Here is a 3,923-nt window from a genome sequence, read left to right as displayed (position 1 = left end):
AGGATGGCCCAAGTGCTTGGGCCCTGCACCCCATGGGAGACCAGGAGAAGCACCTGGCTCCTGCCATCAGATCAGCGCGGTGCGCCGGCCACAGCGCGCTACCGCAGCGGCCATTGGAGGGTGAACCAACGGCAAAAGGAAGACCTTTCTCTCTGTCTCTCTCTCACTGTCCACTCTGCCTGTCAAAAAAAAAAATTCTGTTATTTTTAAAGAAAAAGGAAAGGCAGAGTTACAGAGAGAGAGAAAGAGAGGCAGAGAAAGATCTTCCATCTGCTGGTTCACTCCCCAAATGTCCGCAATGGCCAGTGCTGGGCCAATCAGAAGCCAGGAGCCAGGCACTTCTTCCAGGTCTCCCACGTAGGTGCAGGGGCCCAAGGACCTGGGCCATCTTCTGCTGCTTTCCTAGGTGCATTAGCAGGGAGCTTGTTCGGAAGTAGATCAGCTGGGACTTGAATGGGTGTCCAAATGGGATGCTGGTGCCACAGGCAGCAGCTTTACCTGCTATGCCACAGTGCTAGCCCCACAATTCCTCATTTTAAAGTGTTCAATTCAGTGGTTTTCAGTATATCCACAAGTTAGTGCAATCATTGCTACCATTGAATTCCAGAACATTTCCATTTTTCCAAAAGAAACCTGGCACCAGGTTTCATTGGGGGAGTCATTCCCAATTCACACCCCCCCCAGCACTGACGGTCACCAAAGTACTTTGTCTATATGGATTTGCCCATCTTGGCGTTTCCTATAAATGGAATCCAACAATGTGTGGCCTTTTATATCTGCTTTATTTCACTTAGCTTAATGTTTTCAAGGATTTGCCAATGTTCTAGCATGTATCAGTACTTCATTTCGTCTTGTGACTGGACAGAGTACATTTTGTTCTTCCAACATTCATTCATTAAAAAAAAAGTTTAATTGTGCAAAAATACATATAACACGAACAGTAGGCATATAGCCCAGTGCCATTAAACCCATGTACCTTGGGACTCAAATTAAGTCACTGCTTGGGATGCTGGCATCCATATCAGAGCACTGGTTCGAGTCCTGGCTGCTCCGCTCCTGATCCAGCTTCCTGCCAATGTGCCTGGGAAAGCAGCAGGAGATGGCTCACATATTGCCACACATGTGGGAGACCTGGATGGAGTTCCGGGTTTCCAGCTTTGGCCTGGTCCAGCTCTGGCTGTTGCAGCCATTTGGGGACTGAACCAGCAGACAGAATATTCTCATATCCACTCTCTCTCTCTCTTTCTCTGTAAACTCCGCCTTTCAAATAGATAAAGAAATCTGAAACAAACACCCCCCCCCCCCCAAGCATTTATGGAGCACCTAGCATGGCAAGGCGCTACTGTGCAGAACCTGGGGCTGTGGAGGTACTGAGTTTCAGCCTCCCTGTCGCAGGCACTCGGGACGGTGGAGGAAGAGGACGGAAATGCGAGATGACAGGTGCTGAGGGAAGGTAAACACAGGGAGGAGCGAGCGACTACGAGGAGAAGGCTTCACGTCCAGGCTGCGTGTGGCAAGGCCAGGGGCAGGTGGCAGGGCAGGGGAGCGGGTGTCTGGCCGGCACAGCAGCACCCGCTCGCCAGCCTCGGGGGTGGCCCAGCTGCTCCAACCTCGTGGCATTCCTGCGGGGCTCACACAGGGCTGACCGGCGAGGCCAGTACGACCTTGTTGTATTCGGGACAGCCAGGCTCCTGCCGAGGCCGTGGGAGCGACCTCCGCGGCCTGCCTTGCTCTCCGAGGGCGCACCAGCTCGGGCTGCTCCGCTGCGCTGCAAGGTGGGTCCCGGGTGGAGAGGCCTGCAGCCTCTGCCCGCTGGTCTGCAGCCAAGGAAGCCAGCTGGGAAGCCGATCCTCCCGCCCAGGAGGCCCCGGAGCCAAACCAGCCCTTCAAAACCCAGGACACAGGGTGAACGATCACATGCCCGTTGTCGGTCTAAGTCGTTACGTTTCCAGGCAAGTTCTTACTCCGCCAGGAAAAACAGCTGGAAGCGCCGGGGCGACGCTGGGACGGTCCCTGAGAGCTTCGCACGCGTCCCGAAACTCTGCGGTCGGCGGGACGAGTGGGCGGGGGCGCCCCCTGCTGGCGGGAGGCGAGCGTGCAGTTCCTCCTCCTGTCTCCGCTAGTCTCCGCCTTCCTCCAAGGGCCACAGTGAGGTTTACCGGTCAGTTATGCGGGCCACAGATGCAGGCTAAGGTGCCCATCATCCTCTTTGATTACTTTATTTTCTCCTTCCGTCTTTTCCATCTGCCTACTACCCAAGGGAAAACACCAGGGGCACCCGGATTGGAGGCAAAGCGAAGGCAGAACGCGGAATGCTGAGCGAGGGACTGTCACTCAAGCTATCACTCAACTTCAGAGGGAGGCCCGGGAGAGCAGAGTCCAGCAGGCTCATCTCCAGCAGGGGAGGCCTCTGTTCACTCTTGTTGCTCACGACTGCTTCTCTTTCTGGGCTTTGGAATGGTCTTGTATCCGCAAAAGTTCCCTCCAAAAAATGCATTTAATGTTATTACATTATATCTGTCAACGCTAGAGCCACTGGAAGAGAAAACCAAGCCTACTCTGGGTCACAGCCAGCCCGAGGCCAGTAGTCAGGAAGACCCAGGGAGGAGGAATTGCAAGAATTCACCGTTGTGGAAATCCCCGATGGTGGAATTTCAGGTAGCTGGGACATAGGGGAAATAAAGTTCTTTCTAAGAAAGGTGGGGCCTTCTCAGCTCAGATACTTCCGTGTCCAGAAAACTTCCCCAGCCCCTCCTTCGCATTAAATGCATCCCTCCCCAGGACTCCCTGTCTGGAGAGAGCGGGAGCCGCCAGCGCAGACGGTAACTTTGCATTTGCCGGGTACTGGGTGGGACAAGCACCGGATTTGGATCCGGATGGCGGCTGCTGAGAGGGGAAGGCCAGGGCCGAAAGGGCAGGATGGGGCTGATTTCGGACGAAGAGCGAGATTTGCCCAGTAAAGGGAGAGGGGAGGAATGTCTCAGTAGCGGGGAGAGGTGTGACACACCGGGAACTTGTGGATTCCAGGACCCCAGGCCTGAGGCTTTATCCCAGGGGTCACCACTGAGACCTGGCCTGCGGGAAGGCGGTCTGAGCTGGACCAGAGGAGCGGGAGGGGCGCAGAGGGTGCCAGGTAGCCTGGAAGAGGTGAGGGCGGGGACGGCGACGGCCTCCCTCCAGTTCAGACCGGGGCCTTTGGAGTCTGCAGGGGACGCCAGGGAGACCCCTGGGGAAAACTCAACCGCAGGGAGGAGAGGCTGAGCCCCTGGCAAGCCTGGCCCCGCCAAGAAGTTGAGCTCATTCCTCTGAGTGGTGGTGGGGGATTTGACCTGGCTACATCGAGGTCCTCCATGGGTTCTTGCCCGATTTCTGGGTTGCGGATGGTAGTGGCAGGGCACCAAGCGAAGATAAAAATGATTGCTACTAATTGTCGAGTACATATAACATGCTAGGAATCTGTGTGCTTTAGCTCACTAACTCTCACTGTGAGGTTGCTACTATGTTTATCCCCATTTTTCGGATGGAAAACCTGCCTACCTTACTCATTTCAATTACCTTACATGCCAGGTAATTGAAAAAACTGACACAAGTATGAAGCTATTTAAAAAAAACCTACATACTAGAGACACTGAATTTCCGTGCCCGGCCGGGACCCTTCACAGCAAGGCGGCGCGGGGAGGTGCGGGGCGCCGGCGCGTGTCCCCGGGTCCCTACAGGCTTTGGAACCGCTGCCCGGCGGGGACGCGAGCCAGCCCTGGGTCGGGATCGGGAAGGCAGGCCGCGCCTGCGCACTGCTGACGACGGCGCTCACCTGTGCCGCCGTGGGCGGAGCTACAGGCCGAGCGCGGCCGGAGGCCCGGCGGGCGCGATGACGTCACGGGCACGTCGCCGCGGCACGGCTCGCGTCCCGGAAGCGGTGGCGG

This window comes from Lepus europaeus, chromosome 17, assembly GCF_033115175.1.
Source record: "Lepus europaeus isolate LE1 chromosome 17, mLepTim1.pri, whole genome shotgun sequence".
Classification (NCBI taxonomy): domain Eukaryota; kingdom Metazoa; phylum Chordata; class Mammalia; order Lagomorpha; family Leporidae; genus Lepus; species Lepus europaeus.
The sequence above is the reverse complement of the archived record's forward strand: the minus strand, read 5'-3'. Positions refer to the sequence as shown.